General features: G+C 27.4%; 1 pseudogene; it reads left to right on the top strand.

Annotated features, from left to right (window-relative positions):
- Positions 1-14144, top strand: part of LOC143226960 (glutamate-gated chloride channel-like) — a 75611-nt pseudogene extending 61467 nt beyond the window's left edge.
- The last annotated feature ends 5013 nt before the right edge of the window (positions 14145-19157 follow it).

Below are 19157 nucleotides of genomic sequence, written 5' to 3'. Positions count from 1 at the left end.
ACTTATTATTACTGGTGTTTCTGACAAAAAATTTGAGTGAGTTGTACGATTAGTAGTCATTCAAACAATGTAAAATACACAGTTTTTTATTAACTAGTATATTAAAGACAAAGTTTATTGTTAACTAGTATATTAAATACACAGTTCTTTGTTAACTAGTATATTAAAGATAAAGTTCTTTGTTAACTAGTATATTAAAGACAAAGTTCTTTGTTAACTAGTATATTAAAAACACAGTTCTTTGTTAACTAGTATATTAAAGACAAAGTTCTTTGTTAACTAGTATATTAAAGACACAGTTCTTTGTTATCTAGTATATTAAATACACAGTTCTTTGTTAACTAGTATATTAAAGACAAAGTTCTTTGTTAACTAGTATATTAAATACACAGTTCTTTGTTAACAAGTACGTTAAAAACACAGTTCTTTGTTAACAAGTACATTAAAGACACAGTTCTTTGTTAACTAGTATATTAAAGACACAGTTCTTTGTTAACTATTATATTAAATACGCAGTTTTTGTTAACTAGTATATTAAATACACAGTTCTTTGTTAACAAGTACATTAAAGACACAGTTCTTTGTTAACTTTTATATTAAATACGCAGTTCTTTGTTAACTAGCATATTAAATACGCAGTTTTTTGTTAACTAGTATATTAAATACACAGTTCTTTGTTAACAAGTACATTAAAGACACAGTTCTTTGTTAACTTTTATATTAAATACGCAGTTCTTTGTTAACTAGCATATTAAATACACAGTTCTTTGTTAACTAGTATATTAAAGACAAAGTTCTTTGTTAACTAGTATATTAAATACACAGTTATTTGTTAACTAGTATAATAAAGACAAAGTTCTTTGTTAACTGGTATATTAAAGACAAAGTTATTTGTTAACTAGTATATTAAAGACACTGTTCTTTGTTAACTGGTATATTAAATACACAGTCCTTTGTTAACTAGTATATTAAAGACACAGTTCTTTGTTAACTAGTATATTAAAGACACTGTTCTTTGTTAACTGGTATATTAAATACACAGTTCTTTGTTAACTAGTATATTAAAGACACAGTTCTTTGTTAACTAGTATATTAAAGACAGTGTTCTTTGTTAACTGGTATATTAAATACACAGTTCTTTGTTAACTAGTATATTAAAGACAAAGTTCTTTGTTAACTAGTATATTAAAGACACAGTTCTTTGTTAACTGGTATATTAAATACACAGTTCTTTGTTAACTAGTACATTAAAGACACAGTTCTTTGTTAACTACTATATTAAAGACACTGTTCTTTGTTAACTGGTATATTAAAGACACTGTTCTTTGTTAACTAGTATATTAAATACACAGTTCTTTGTTAACTAGTATATTAAAGACACAGTTCTTTTTAACTAGTATATTAAAGACACTGTTCTTTCTTAACTAGTATATTAAATACACAGTTCTTTCTTAACTAGTATATTAAAGACACAGTTCTTTGTTAACTAGTATATTAAATACACAGTTCTTTGTTAACTAGTATATTAAAGACACAGTTCTTTGTTAACTAGTATATTAAAGACACAGTTCTTTGTTAACTAGTATATTAAAGATACAGTTCTTTGTTAATTAGTAAATTAAATACACAGTTCTTTTTTAACTGGTATATTAAAGACAGTTCTTTGTTAACTAGTATATTAAAGACACTGTTCTTTATCAACTGGAATATTAAATACACAGTTCTTTGTTAACTGGTATATTAAATACACAGTTCTTTGTTAACTAGTATATTAAAGACACTGTTCTTTGTCAACTGGTATATTAAATACACAGGTCTTTGTTAACTAGTATATTAAAGACACAGTTCTTTGTTAACTAGTATATTAAAGACACAGTTCTTTGTTAACTAGTATATTAAATACACAGTTCTTTCTTAACTAGTATATTAAATAAACTGTTCTTTGTTAACTGGTATATTAAATAAACTGTTCTTTGTTAACTGGTATATTAAAGACACTGTTCTTTGTTAACTGGTATATTAAATACACAGTTCTTTGTTAACTGGTATATTAAATACACAGTTCTTTGTTAACTAGTATATTAAATACATAGTTCTTTGTTAACTAGTATATTATATATATATATATTTAACTCAACCTATCAGACTGACACTGAGATTGTCTTGTCATATGAATTTTCGTTACAATCCTCTCGACACACAACGTTTTCATCTCCTCCTAGGCACATGTAAGTTTTTGAAAGTTGTCGTCACAATCTGTATATAATATTGAAATCTTACGTAAAGTAGTTAAATCAATCATACTCCTTTGTATATAAATCTGGGATGTTACATGAAGTAAGTAAATGAATCATACTCCTTTGTTACACAAAATAGTAACTCAATCATATACGTCTATATATAAAACTGAAATGTAAGATACAAAATTTAAATAAATCATACTCGTTTGTACACCAAACGGAAATGTTACATAAAGTAGGCAAAACAATCATACTCGTTTATATATAAAACTAAAATGTTACATAAAGTAGCTATATGAATCATACTCGTCTGCATATAAAACTGAAATATAACAAGAGGTAGGTAAATCAATCATACTGATCTGTACATAAAACTGAAAAGTCTCATAAAGTAAGTAAATCAATCATACTTGTTGATATATCACACTGAAATGTTAAGTAAAGTTGTTAAATCAATCATACTCGTCTCTATTTTAAACTGTAATGTTACTTAAAGTAGGTAAATAACTCATACTAGTCTGTATATTAAACTTTAATGTTAATTAAATTGTGTAAATCAGTAACACTTGTCTATACATAACACTAAAATGTCAAATAATGTTGTTAAATCACTCATACTTGTCAGTATATAAAATTAAAAGTTACAAAAGTAGGTAAATCAATGATACTCGTCTGTATATAAATTGTAATGTTAGATAAAGTAGGTGACTCTATTATACTCCTCTGGGTATAAAACTAAAATGTCATACAATATAGGGCAAATAACTTATACTTAATATTATATAAAACTAAAAGTTACATAAAGAAGGTAAATCAATCATATTCGTCTGTATGTAAAACTAAAATGTCATACAATATAGGGCAAATAACTTATACTTGTTATTATATAAAACTAAAAGTTACATAAAGAAGGTAAATCAATCATATTCGTCTGTATGTAAAACTAAAATGTCACACAATATAGGACAAATAACTTATACTTGTTATTATATAAAACTATAATGTTACTTGAAGAAGGTAAATCAAACATATTCGTCTGTACATAAAACTAAAATGTCATACAATATAAGGCAAATAACTTATACTTGTTATTATATAAAACTAAAATTTACATAAAGAAGGTAAATCAATCATATTCGTCTGTATATAAAACATAATTGTCGTATAAAGTAGATAAATCGATCATAGTTGTTTGTATAGAAAATTGAATTGTCACATAAAGTTGGTATATCATACATACTTCTGTGTATATAAAACTGTAACGTACATGTAGTAGGTTAATCAAACACAGTTGTCTGTATTAAAATTCTAATGTTAGGTAAACTATGTAAATCAATGATACTAGTTTATATATAAAACTCAAGTTATGTAAATTATAGATCAATTATACTCGTCTGTATATAAAACTGATCCTGCATAAAGTAGAAGAATCAGTCACACATTTCTGTATATAAAACTGAAATATGAAGTAGATAAAGCAATCTGAAATGTCACCTAAAGTATGTATTTCAATCACACTCGTCTGTATATAGAACATAGGTGTTACATAAATTAGGTAAATTTCATACTCGTCTGTATATAGAAGAAAGGTGTTACATAAAGTAAGTAAATCGTTCACACTCGTCTGTATACAGAACATAGGTGTTACATAAATTAAGTAAATTTCATACTCGTCTGTATATAGAACATAGGTGTTACATAAAGTAAGTAAATCGTTCACACTCGTCTCTATATAGAACATAGGTGTTACATAAAGTAAGTAAATTGTTCATACTCCTCTGTATACAGAACATAGGTGTAACATAAAGTAAGTAAATCGTTCACACTCGTCTGTATATAGAACATAGGTGTTACATAAAGGAAGTAAATCGTTCATACTCGTCTGTATACAGAACATAGGTGTTACATAAAATAAGTAAATCGTTCACACTCGTCTGTATATAGAACATAGGTGTAACATAAAGTAAGTAAATCGTTCACACTCGTCTGTATATAGAACATATGTGTTACATAAAGTAACTAAATCGTTCACACTCTTCTCTATATAGAACATAGGTGTTACATAAAATAAGTAAATCGTTCATACTCGTCTGTATATAAAACATAGGTGTTACATAAAGTAAGTAAATCGTTCACACTCGTCTGTATATAGAACATAGGTGTTACATAAAGTAAGTAAATCGTTCATACTCGTCTGTATATAAAACATAGGTGTTACATAAAGTAAGTAAATCGTTCACACTCGTCTGTATACAGAACATAGGTGTTACATAAAGTAAGTAAATTGTTCATACTCCTCTGTATACAGAACATAGGTGTAACATAAAGTAAGTAAATCGTTCACACTCGTCTGTATATAGAACATAGGTGTTACATAAAGTAAGTAAATCGTTCATACTCGTCTGTATATGGAACATAGGTGTTACATAAAGTAAGTAAATTGTTCATACTCGTCTGTATATAGAACGTAGGTGTTACATAAAGTAAGTAAATCGTTCATACTCGTTTGTATATAAAACTTATATGTTACGTTAAGTAGGAAACTGAATCAGTCTTTGCTGTGTATAAAACTGAAATGTACATTAAGTAGGTAAGTGAATAACACTCGTCTGTATATAAAACTGAAATATGACTTAAGACAGTTAAATTAGTCATATTCGCCTGTATATAAAACTGAAATGTCACCTAAGATAGTTAAATTAGTCATATTCGCCTGTATATAAAACTGAAATGAAACCTAAGATAGTTAAATTATTAATATTCGTTTGTATATAAAACTGAAATATCACCTAAGACAGTTAAATTAGTCATATTCGCCTGTATATAAAACTGAAATGTCACCTAAGATAGTTAAATTAGTCATATTCGCCTGTATATAAAACTGAAATATCACCTAAGATAGTTAAATTAGTCATATTTGCCTGTATATAAAACTGAAATGTCAACTAAAATAGTTAAATTAGTCATATTCGCCTGTATATAAAACTGAAATGTCACCTAAGATAGTTAAATTAGTCATATTTGCCTGTATATAAAACTGAAATATCACCTAAGACAGTTAAATTAGTCATATTCGCCTGTATATAAAACTGAAATGTCACCTAAGATAGTTAAATTAGTCATATTCGCCTGTATATAAAACTGAAATATCACCTAAGATAGTTAAATTAGTCATATTTGCTTGTATATAAAATTGAAATGTCAACTAAAATAGTTAAATTAGTCATATTCGCCTGTATATAAAACTGAAATGTTATCTAAGATAGTTAAATTAGTCATATTTGCCTGTATATAAAACTGAAATGTCACCTAAGATAGTTAAATTAGTCATATTCGCCTGTATATAAAACTGAAATGTCACCTAAGATAGTTAAATTAGTCATATTTGCCCGTATATATAACTGAAATGTAACCTAAGATAGTTAAATTAGTCATATTCGCCTGTATATAAAACTGAAATGTCACCTAAGATAATTAAATTAGTCATATTCGCCTGTGTCTTTGATGTCTATATCACAAGTGCAATATATACAACAGTTCCATAGTGATAGTGTTCCTTTTAATTTTATTTGTTTAGTGTACTATTAATTTGACTCTCACGTCCACAAACTAAGCATCATAACAAGTTTGACTGTCAGCTGTGAATTTAGGTAGTAAGATATCATAGCTTTAAACGCCAGTGTTCACTTAAAGTCATTAAAAATTACAGTTTAACTAACAGTTGTTCAAACTAAGTATTCAAACATTTAAATTTGAGTTATTCTGTTCAGTTCACACTTAAGTTTTACTGTCAGTTGTTGAAGCCGAAAAATAAAACACTTATGTTTTACTGTCAGTTGTTCAAATGTTTATAAAATTTTATTTGTAATCAGAGATACAGAAATTACTCCAATATTAATTTTTTTAGTAACCCACATTGTTCTTTGTATAAAGTAAACATCACAGTATTTATCCTTTAACTGTACTCAAATCTCAGTAAATAATGGTACATTCTCAGTAATTCAAGTTTCTTTCGAAAAATATTAAATTTATTTCTTTTTTATATTTTATTAATTTACACTGATAGACGCACAAACAACTGACCAGGTTGAATTAGCGTGGCAAGAAAATAACCCAATCATTGTAGAAGAACCATTACACTTACCGGAATTTGATATGACTGGCTACACATTTGGAAGTTTCTTACATTCCATTGACACAGGTATGCGCATGTGCAATACTTACATACGTTTTATACTATTCTGACGTTTGATGTTTCAGTAATATTAAAATATAGATCCATGAGTGGATTAACTATGTTCTACAGTGTTTGGTCTACAGTAGCAACCTGTCTCTACTCTTGTGCAAAAATTCGTCTGTTTAGATAGTGAAAATAGAAAAAAACAATGTGTTTATAATCATTCTTATCCCCAACAACCAATGGTTTATTGTTCTAGTTCAATTACTCCTAATAATATTGTATGATCCTTCTTATCCCCTACAAACAATGGTTTGTTGTCCTAGTACAATTACTCCTAACAATGTTATATGATTCATATTACCCCTAATTAACAATGGTTTGTTGTCCTGGTTCAATTACTCCGAACAATGTTATATCATCCTTCTTATCCCTAACTACCAATGTTTGTTGTCCTAGTTCAATTACTTTTAACAATGCTATGTGATCCTTCTTATCCCTAACTACCAATGGTTTGTTGTCCTAGATCAATTACTCCTAACAATGTTATATGATTCTTCTTATTCCCAACTAACAATGGTTTGTTGTCCTAATTCATTTAATCCTAACAATGCTATATGATCCTTCTTATCCCCAACTACCAATGGTTTATTGTCCTAGTTCAATTACTCCTAACAATGTTATATAATCCTTCTTATCCCCAACCACCAATGGTTTGTTGTTCTAGTTCAATAACTCCTAACAATATTATATGATCCTTCTTATCCCCAACCACCAATGGTTTATTGTCCTAGTTCAATTACTCGTAACAATGTTATATGATCCTTCTTACACCCAACTAACTATGGTTAATTGTCGTATTTCAATTACTCTTAACAATGCTATATGATCCTTCTTATTCCTAACTAAAAGTGGTTTGTTGTCCTAGTTAAATTACTTATAACAATGTTACATGATCAATCATATCACCAACTAACTATGGTAATTGTTCTAGTTCAGATACTCCTAACAATGTTATATGATCCTTCTTATCCCCAACTACCAATGGTTTGTTGTCCTAGTTCAATTACTACTAACAATGTTATATGATCCTTCTTATTTTCAATTAACAATGGTTTGTTGTCCTAGTTTAATTATTCCTAACAATTTTATATGATCCTTCTTATCCTAACTACAAATGGTTTGTTGTCCTAGTTCAATTACTCCTAACAATGTTATATAATCCTTCTTATCTTCAATTAACAATAGTTTGTTGTCCTAGTTCAATTATTCCTAACAATTTTATATGATCCTTCTTATCCCTAACTACAAATGGTTTGTTGTTCTAGTTCAATTACTCGTAACAATGTTATATGATTCTTCTTATCCTTAACTACCAATGGTTTGTTATCCTAGTTCAATTACTTCTAACAATGTTATATGATCCTTCTTATCCCTAACTAACAATGGTTTTTTGTTCTAGTTCAATTACTCCTAACAATGTTATATTATCCTTCTTATCCCTAACTAAGAATAGTTTGTTGTCCTAGTTTAATTTCTCCTAACATTGTTGTATGATCCTTCTTATCCCCAACTACCAATGGTTTGTTGTCCTATTTCAATTACGCTTAACAATGTTATACTATCCTTCTTATCCCTAACTAAGAATGGTTTGTTGTCCTAGCTCAATTACTCCTAACAATGCTATATGATCCTTCTTATCTCTAACTAACAATGGTTTTTTGTTCTAGTTCAATTACTCGTAACAATGTTATATGATCCTTCTTAACCCCAACTATCAATGGTTGATATTCCTAGTTCAAGAAGTTTGTTGTTACATTATACTATTTATGCTTAAAGGAGATTACAAATATAATTTTTGTTGTTTTATTACTTTAGACCTTAAAAAAACTGCCAATTTTACTAATTAGCTGTGTGATAACAAACGCAGTTTGTTTCATAAGTTAACATAAATTGCCACATAATTGATTCAAATCAATATTTAAATATTCACGAAAAACATTACTCTCAGAATAGGGCTTGGTTTGGAAATGATCATTAATTTTAAAATATAAACAGTTTGTTTGTTGTTTTGTCTTTTTTATCTTTTTTTTCCATTAAAATTAATAGAAGGATAACAGTAATCACTTATTAGTGGAATGTAATGTTATTGTAGAAGAAGAGTATCTTACAGTAGTGAGATGTCATAATCTTTGAGAGATGTTCAGATACGGATAAAGCATTTGATTAACTGAATAAATTTCATAATATATATTACATGCGTGCATATCGCTACTGAAATTACAAAAATATTAATTCTCAAAAGTTTTTTTTAAAAAACCCTCAACCACATAGTAAAAGCTTAAATCAATTAGATAATATTCGTAACTTAAAAATGGCAACAAATACATACATTAGAATAACATCCTCATGAAACTGTTTGACACCCCTAAAGTGTATCTTAAATAATACTTTTTTGTTTTCCGGCGTAGGAATTATGATTTGCATTTCTATAACTCATTTCATGTTAACATTGAGAAATGATCATGAATTCTCAGAATGTCTCTTTTTCTTCACTGCGCTGACGAATTTATCATATTTGGCCAACTGAATAAGATTAGAGCCTGTTTTTTCTTTAATATTAAAGGATTGAGAAAAATAATCTTTTAGAATTTGTACAAGGTTAGGTAGTAATGAATAATGATATTACGCACAAAAATATAGGCCAAGAGTTTCCTGTTTATAAAATATATTTAAATTCTTTATAAATGTTAAACACAAAACATTTAATTTTTTTCTTTATATTTATGTAATACATCTGTTATAATTTTTTTAATAAACGTATTTATTTTTTCTTTATTAAATCCGTTAATTATTAACTTTTGTATCATGAACGAAAGTTAAACACTGTATAGTGCAGCTATACTGGTCTTTCTTCCACAGCTTCTACTGAAATTTTTTATACCTTACATGATATTTTCTACTCATTTGTTACGCTGGGTTTCTCAACAGGTGAAAAATGGGAAAGGTCTAGTATCATTTTGTGGTCATTAAGCACATTCTCGTTAGATTAGAGAATCCACACCATTACCAACTTCTGTCTCATCCTTTATCGTAATAGTTTTAACTTTAAATATTCATTCTGTTAAATGTTTTCTTCTTTGAACTAGTGACGATTTTTTAAAGGAAATTTCAGTTTCTTAAACACCACGTTTACGTTGAAGCGACAGAACGGGTACCACATGATCCAGATCTACCTCTCCACATTTATGATAGTCATGATCTCGTGGGTTTCTTTCTGGTTAAACGTAGACGCAGTTCCCACCAGGGTGACCCTTGGGGTGACCACCCTTCTCACACTGACCACTGTAGCAGGAGGAATACGCACTAATCTGCCTCCTGTTTCGTACGTTAAGGCGATTGATGTGTGGATTGAGTTTGTACTATCATGGTGTTCGGTGTTCTATTGGAGTTCACTCTAGTCAACTACTTATCCCGAAGTAAATTTCCTCCTGAGGAGTTTCGAAAATCAATCAAGATATTTAGTGTCATAGTAAGTGGTTATGAAATATTGAGTGTCAGTATCAATTTCAGATTTTAAAAACATATTGTATATAACCATTACTAACATTTATTAACACATTGTATTTACCATCACTAAAATTTACAAACATATTGCATTTACCATCACTAACATTTAATAACGTTGTATATACCATCACTAACATTTAATAACGTTGTATATACCATCACTAACATTTAATAACATTGTATTTTCCATCACTTATATTTAATTGCATTGTATTTACCATCACAAACATTGATTACAATATTGTACTTACCATCAGTAACGTCTATTAACATATTGCATTTTCCATCAGAAACATTAGTAACATTTTGTATTTACTATCACTGACATTTATTAACATATTGCATGTACTATCAGTAACCTTTAATAATACATTATATTTACCATCATTAATATTTAATAATATATTATACTTACCATCACTAACATTTAATAACGTATTATATTTACTATCAGAAACATTTAATAACATATTGTATTTACGATCACTACCGTTTATTAACATATTGTTTTTATCATAACTATGATTAATTACATATTGCATTTACCATCACTAACGTTTATTAACATATTCAATTTATCATCACTAATATGTAATAATATATTATATTTATCATCACTAACATTTAATAACATATTGTAATTACCATCACTAACATTTAATAACATTGTATTCACCATCACAAACATTCATTACCGTATTGTATTTACCATCACTACCGTTTATTAACATATTGTTTTTATCATAACTATGATTAATAACATATTGCAATTACCATCACTAATATTTTTAACATATTGCATTTACCATCATTAATTTGTAATAACATATTATATTTCCCACCACAAACATTTAATAACATATTGTATTTACCATCACTAACATTAAATAATATATTGTAATTACCATCACTAACGTATATTAACATATTGCATTTACCATCACTAACATTTAATAATATATTATATTAACCCTCACTAACATTTAAAAATATACTATATTTACTACAAGAAACATTTAATAACTTATTTTATTTACCATCCAAACATTAGTAACATATTATATTTTCCATCACAAACATTAGTAACATATTGTATTTACCATCACTAACATTTATTAATATATTGCCTTTACCATCACTATTATTTAATAATATATTATATTTACCATAAATAACATTTAATAACATATTATATTTACAACCACCACAAGCTTTCAATAACATATTGTATTTATCATCACTAACGTTTATTAGCATATTGTATTTACCATCACTAAAGTTTATTAACATATTGTATGCACCATTACTCTCATTTATTAATATATTGCATATACCATCAATATCGTTTATTAACATATTGCATTTACCATCGCTAACATATAATAATATATTATGCTAACCATTACTAACATTTAATAACATATTATATTTACCATCACAAATATTTATGGACATATTGTACTTTCCATCACAAACATTAGTAGCATATTGTATTTATCATCACAATCATTTATTACCATATTGTATCTACCATCAGTACCATTTATAAGCATATTATATTTACCATCACTAACATTTATTAACATATTGCCTTTACCATCAATAATATTTAATAATATATTATATTTACCATCAATAACATTTAATACCATATTATATTTACAACCACAAGCTTTTAATAACATATTATATTTACCATCACTATGATTTATTAACGTATTGTATTTACCGTCACTAACGTTTATTAGCATATTGCATTTACCATCACTAACGTTTATTCACATATTGCATTTACGATCATGAACATTTGATAATATATTTACCATCAGAAACATTTAAAAACATATTGTATTTACTCTCACAAATAATTATTAAAATATTGTATTTACCATCACAAATATTTATTACCATATTGTATTTACCATCACTACCGTTTATTAACATATTCTTTTTACCATCACTAAAATTTATGAACATATTGCATTTACCTTCACTAGCGTTTATTAATATATTGCATTTACCATCATAAACAGTTAATAATATATTATATTTACCATAAATAACATTTAATAACATATTATATTTACAACCACAAGCATTTAATAACATATTGTAGCTACCATCACTAATGTTTATTAACATATTTTATTTACCATCACTAAGATTTATTGACATATTGCATTTACCAACTCTAACGGTTATTAACATATTACAGTTACGTTCAGATACACTTAATAATATATTATATTTACTATCACAAACTATTAATAGCATATTGTATTTACCATCACTAACAATTAATAACGTTGTACTTACTATCACTAACATTTAATAACATTGTATTTACCATCACAAACATTCATTACCACATTGTGTTTACTATCACTAACATTTATTAACATATAGCATTTACCATCACGAACATTTTATAATATATTATGTTTACCCTCACTAATATTTAATTACATATTATATTTACTACAAGAAACATTTAATAACGTTGTATTTACCATCACTAACATTTAATAACATTGTATTTACCATGACTTACATTTAATAATATTGTATTTACCATCAGTTACATTGAATAACATTGCATTTACCATCACTAACGTTTATTAATGTATCGCATTTACCATCACTATGATTTATTAACATATTGTATTTACCATCACTAACATTTATTAACATATTGCATTTACCATCACTAACCTTTACTAACATATTGCATTAACGATCACCAACATTTAATAGTATATTATATTTACCATCTCTTATATTTATTAGCATATTATATTTACTATAAGAAACATTTGATAACATATTGTATTTACCATCACAAAAATTAGTAATATATTGTATTTACCATCACAAACTATTATTCACACGTTTCATTTTCCATCACTAACGTGTAATAATATATTATATTACCATCATTATCATTTAATAACATATTATATTTACCATCATAAACATTTATTAACATATTGCATTTACCATCACTAACGTTTATTAACATATTGTATTTACCATCACTAGCCTTTATTCACATGTTTTATTTACCATCTCTAAGATTTATTAACATATTGTATATACCATCACTAACATTTAATAACATAAATGGAGATTACTTCTGTAGTATTGTATAATCGAATTTCTGTATAGATTATAAGTCCTTCTCTGTGTTTATTCTGTGATGTTTTAAAGACGGTCTTTGTGATAAGTCCTCCTCTGTGTTTATTCTGTGGTGTTTTAAAGAACGGTCTTTATGATAAGTCTTCCTCTGTGTTTATTCTGTGGTGTTTTAAAGAACGGTCTTTATGATAAGTCCTCCTCTGTGTTTATTTCTAGGTATTTAATTATTTCAATTTTCTTCATTTTGTATTTTACAAAACCTGGCACATTAAGGGTTTATTCATACTTATAAAAGAGACAAATACAAACATGGCCAACTTTATATATTTGTTTTCGGAATGTAGCGTTTCTTTTATTATTTTCGCTTGAATTATGAAATGCTTTTGTGGTGAAAGATGAGAAAGATTAGAGTTTGTGGATAATACCTACCGCCAACTATTAGGATTTGACAGTCACTCTTATAGTACCGCATGAGGTAACTTGGATTCACAGAACATTTTACACTCTGGCAACACCCGGGCCAGACAGATGATATATTAGTATTGGCACTTTACACACAAGAAAAACGTTTCCACATAAAACTAATTAAATGTATTGTAGAATACCGAAATTAATGAAATTTTAATCAAAACATAAAGAAAACCAATTTATCAACTGTTTTTAATTTTTTATATCTAGTATTTTTTTATTTATTACTTCATATATAAAGAAACAAATAAAATAGTATATTTGGTGGAAGAACCTTTTGGCTGATGAGTATAATTTAATCTATATTCTTAATTGTCTGATGTATAATTGTCTAATTTATTGTAAATGATAATTTCTGTTGTTGTTTATTCTTCTAGAAATCTAAGATTAAGAAAAACGTTAAAGTAGAAGAAAGATATTCGACTGGAAAAGCTAGAAATCTTAAAAGAGCACGATATGTGGATCGTATTTGTCGTATTTTATTTCCATTACTGTATTTTGTGTTTAACGCCATCTATTGGCCGTATTATACATTCGTAGATGTATCTCAGTAAATGCTCACTACACCTAATAATAACTATTTGATTTTATAGGTTTTTAACCATAAACATATATTTATAGTTTACCAGATACATTGATCTAACAGTAATACATATATTAAACAGTTACTATTACTTTAACCTGATACTGACTTCAACTGTCTGTGTCCTATAGAAAGTAACTTAAAGAACCTAGTTAATCAAACGAACATAGATGTAACAGTTTGAAATAAAGTAAATTTAGAATGTAAGAAACCACAAAAAATAATATTTAAATAAAGCTGATACCTTATAACAATGTAGAAACTTGATAAACGAAAATAAACACAAAATCCAAACCTACACCACGTAAGATTTTATATACTACTGATTATTCACCTTTTAAATTAGTTACAAAATCACCAAGTTAAATATAAATTTGAAATATTTTTAAAACAGTTATTTTGTTTTCATATTATAGGTAAAGTATTCTAAATATTGATGTTATGATATATTAAAACTGGTATATATAGATCTGAATCGTGTTTACTTCTGTTATCTGTTTTTAAAAGGCTCGATTATTACGTATGAAAGTACGCACTGTTTAATAAGTAAGTTTCATAAACGTTTAATATTTTGTATTTATGAAAGATTATATACACAGAAACTTCTCTCTCAGTTCTACACACTTCACATTGTAACGTACATGTTAAGGTATCCGTCCTTTATCAAGGTTATCAACTTAAAACACTCGTATGGGTGTTTACTATGGCAGGTAACACAAACTTTTGTTATATATACATAACAATGTTATAATAGTATGGGTGTTTACTATGGCAGGTAACACAAACTTTTTAACTTTCGCACAATTTATATATAACATAACGTATTATTACAATGTTCATTGCTACCTCACAAAACGTTTTTTATAAGCTTTAAGAATTCAATATCTCGATATTTCAAACATGGTATAAATTATGTGATAGTTATGGTGACTTTGTAGGAAAAGGTAGTGGACAAAGTATTGGCAGTAGAGGGTGCTTTCTGCTACCCACTTTTAAAGTGCTTCGACAGTGTTTCACGTAATTAATTGATAGAAAGTCATTGGCTTCAGATGTGTCTTACGGGCCGAAGTTGAAAGGTCATGAGCCAAAGTAAGAATTTGGTATAACTAAGAAAAACTATTCTTCATATAAGTCTTATGGTAGCTGTTGAAGAAGAAACTTCATCTGAATTTATGTAGTATTGGAACAGTCGCTGCCATTTATTTCCATCGTATTCCTCCTGAGAGTGGCAGCAAACTCTTTGAAATACACTGCTGGCTCATAGTGTTCACATTTTCCCTATTAAATGCTAAAAAAATTTTTAATTTTTATTTTCCCTTTTCTTATTTTCATCTTTCAAGCTCTACTCAAATAAGTGGTTGAGTCTAATAACGCAAAATGCATATTTTTTCTTTATGATCAGCAGCGTTTATTAGACTTTTTTGTACCCTATACTACGCTGTTTATGTTGTGTTATATCAAATGTAGCAAAGTTTTTTCGATTTAAAAACGTGAATATGTTAAACTTACGTGAAAGATAATAAATGATCAATAATGCAATAATGCGAAGTTGTGACAATTATCATCATACTTCCAAACTATTATCTTTATATTTCCAAACTATTATCTCACAAAGTTTGGTTGAGACATAGAAGTAGTTAAGTAAATGACAGACATACATATTTTTATGCTTATATATAATAAAGATAAGTTTTTTTCTTAGGACTGGTGGTATATCGTAATACTTTAAGTAATGTTTCCTCTGTAACATGTGTTGTATCATAACTCTCTGAGTATTGTTTCCTACTGTTATGTGTGTTATGTTATAACTCTCTAAATGTTATTTGCTGTTGTAAAGTATGCAATGTCATAAACCACTCAGTATTGTTTCCTATTGTCACCTATGTAATGTTATAACCTTCTCAAACATTACGTATGTAATGTTGTAACCTTTTCAATATTGTTGACTCTTGTAACATGTGTTACGTAGTACCTCTCATAGGATTACGTCCTCTTGTAACGTGTATGTTTTGTTGTTAACTATTTTGGTATCATGTTCAGAAACCACGGATTTAGTGTTAACTAATATTGCATGTTTGTACAGATGTGATTTTGATTGCCTTCCTTTGTAGGTTTTATTTACCGTATATAACGATAATAATACAAGTGTAAGAAATATTCAGTTATCTGGCAGTATATTGGAACAACACATAAAACAGTAATGTGAAACGTTTCTTAAACCATCTTATCTTAGGACAACACATAAAACAGTAATGTGAAACGTTTCTTAAACCATCTTATCTTGGGATAACATATACAACAGTAGCGTGAAAAATTTCTGAAACCATCTTATCTTGGAACAGAACATATACAATAGTAATGTTAAAAGCTGTTTTAAAACCATCATATTTTGAGACAACATATACAAAAGTAATGTGAAACTATTTTAAAATCATCTAATCTTGGGATAACATATGCAAAAGTAATGTGAATAGTTTCAATACCATATATAACAGTGACGTGAAAAGTTTCTAAAACCATCTTATGTTGAAACATCTTATATAACAGTAACGTGAAAAGTTTCTAAAACCATCTTATGTTGAAACATCTTATATAACAATAACGTGAAAAGTTTCTAAAACCATCTTATGTTGAAACATCTTATATAACAGTAGCGTGAAAAGTTTCTAAAACCATCTTATGTTGAGACATCTTATATAACAGTAACGTGAAAAGTTTCTAAAACCATCTTATGTTGAGACATCTTATATAACAGTAACGTGGAAAGTTTCTAAAACCACCTTATGTTGAGACATCTTATATAACAGTAACGTGGAAAGTTTCTAAAACCATCTTATGTTGAAACATCTTATATAACAATAACGTGAAAAGTTTCTAAAACCATCTTATGTTGAAACATCTTTTATAACAGTAACGTGAAAAGTTTCTAAAACCATCTTATGTTGAGACATCTTATATAACAGTAACGTGGAAAGTTTCTAAAACCATCTTATGTTGAAACACCTTATATAACAGTAACGTGAAAAGTTTCTAAAACCATCTTATGTTGAAACATCTTATATAACAGTAACGTGAAAAGTTTCTAAAACCATCTTATGTTGAGACATCTTATATAACAGTAACGTGAAAAGTTTCTAAAACCATCTTATGTTGAGACATCTTATATAACAGTAACGTGGAAAGTTTCTAAAACCATCTTATGTTGAAACATCTTATATAACAGTAGCGTGAAAAGTTTCTAAAACCATCTTATGTTGAGACATCTTATATAACAGTAACGTGAAAAGTTTCTAAAACCATCTTATGTTGAGACATCTTATATAACAGTAACGTGGAAAGTTTCTAAAACCATCTTATGTTGAAACATCTTTTATAACAGTAACGTGAAAAGTTTCTAAAACCATCTTATGTTGAGACATCTTATATAACAGTGACGTGGAAAGTTTCTAAAACCATCTTATGTTGAAACATCTTATATAACAGTAACGTGAAAAGTTTCTAAAACCATCTTATGTTGAGACATCTTATATAACAGTAACGTGGAAAGTTTCTAAAACCATCTTATGTTGAGACATCTTATATAACAGTAACGTGAAAAGTTTCTAAAACCATCTTATGTTGAGACATCTAGTATAACAGTAAAGTAAAAGGGTTATAAAATCAACTTATCTTGGTATAACATATACAATAATAATATAAAATATTACTAAAATAATCTTGCTTTGTACTCTGTGATAAAGAAAACATGCATGAAGGAATGTTGTACCCTAAACACAACAGTGGGCGTTTAGAAGTAAAAACTACATCGTGGGGCAGATTTCTGGCTGCAATATGGTAAATGACAGTACTCGGTGACATGAATTGTAACGACATAAAGTGTTCTAAATTTTTTTTCATAGGGCATATTCTGTGTCTGTATTATATATTTAAATAACACTTCATTGTTTTTACCTTTCTGTACACGCATCTTTAACCCATGCTGTTAATTTTATATCATTGATGTAAATTGTTAATTATAAGTTATAAATATATAAAGGTTTTTGGTTTAAACGAGGCTTAACTGAACTAACTAACATAAGATATTGGAAAACAAGTAAGGTCGCATTTCAACTCATTCAACTGAAGACACTCGTAAATAACAACATAAGCAACTTACAAAGTTGTTCACTAGATGGCGGTACATTAGTTAATAAATTAATTATGCAGTTACTACTTACAATACATTCAGGTTCAAAATTTACAGTATAACTAAAAGCAATTAATACAATAAATGTGCTATCTAGATTGAGTATAGCTAAAACCAATTAATACAGTAAACGTACTATTTAGATACAGTAAAAACCAATTAATAAATGGAATGTGCCTTTTATATACAGTATAAGTAAAGCCTATTGATAACAGTAAATGTGTTATTTAGATACAGTAACTAGAACCAATTAATACACTATATTTAGATACAGTGTAAGTAAAACCAATTAATACAGTAAATATGCCACATAAATACAGTAAAACTAAAACCAATTAACACAGTAAGTGTGCCATCTAGATACAGTATAAGTAAAACCAATTAATACCCTAAATGTGTTATTCGGATGAAAGTATTACTAAAACTAATTAATACATTAAATGTGCTATCTAGATACAGTATAACTATAACCAATTAATACAATAATTGTGTTATATAGATATTGTATAGTTAAAATAAATTAATACAATAAATGTGTGATTCAGATACATTATAATTAAAACTAATTAATACAGTGAAGGTGTTGTTCAGGTACAGTATAATTAAAATCAATTAGTACAATAAATGTGTTAACTAGATACTGTATAACTAAAATCAATTAATAAAATAAATGTGTTAACTAGATACAGATCTTGTCTTTGAGAATGTTTACAAACATTTGATTTAAAATCTTTACTTGGAATACATTAGTACAAAACTTGTTTTTACGTGTTAAGGTAAAGCTACAATCGCATAGTT

This window comes from Tachypleus tridentatus, chromosome 9, assembly GCF_004210375.1.
Source record: "Tachypleus tridentatus isolate NWPU-2018 chromosome 9, ASM421037v1, whole genome shotgun sequence".
NCBI classification, from domain to species: domain Eukaryota; kingdom Metazoa; phylum Arthropoda; class Merostomata; order Xiphosura; family Limulidae; genus Tachypleus; species Tachypleus tridentatus.
The sequence above is the reverse complement of the archived record's forward strand: the minus strand, read 5'-3'. Positions and strand labels throughout refer to the sequence as shown.